A 361-nucleotide genomic window follows, 5' to 3' on the forward strand; every position below is an offset into this window, starting at 1 on the left:
GCGCCACCAGTAGGCAACAGGTGAAGTGTCTCGCCCAAGGACACAACGACCGAGACTGTCCAAGCCGGGGCTCGAACCGGCAACCTTCCGATTACAAGACGAACTCCCAACTCTTGAGCCACGATCGCCCCTGAAAATGAAGTAACAATGAAGTAACAGAAGCAAAGATTTTGACCAATCTTACAATCTAAAATAACAAAGGGCGTGCAATATATAGAATACTTTGCTTTCACCCTTCACGTGTCATTGCTGTAAACTGGAAATATGCAGAATTATATATTTAACCAGGAGTTCAGTTTTACCGACTGCTGGTGACAATCAGGTAAAATTACCTGTCGAAATAAATGAGCAGCAAACTGAG

The sequence above is a fragment of the Mchenga conophoros genome, linkage group LG7 (assembly GCF_057382185.1).
Source record: "Mchenga conophoros isolate Kocher_MC1m ecotype Shallow Benthic linkage group LG7, M_conophoros_male_GT1.1, whole genome shotgun sequence".
Classification (NCBI taxonomy): Eukaryota; Metazoa; Chordata; class Actinopteri; order Cichliformes; family Cichlidae; genus Mchenga; species Mchenga conophoros.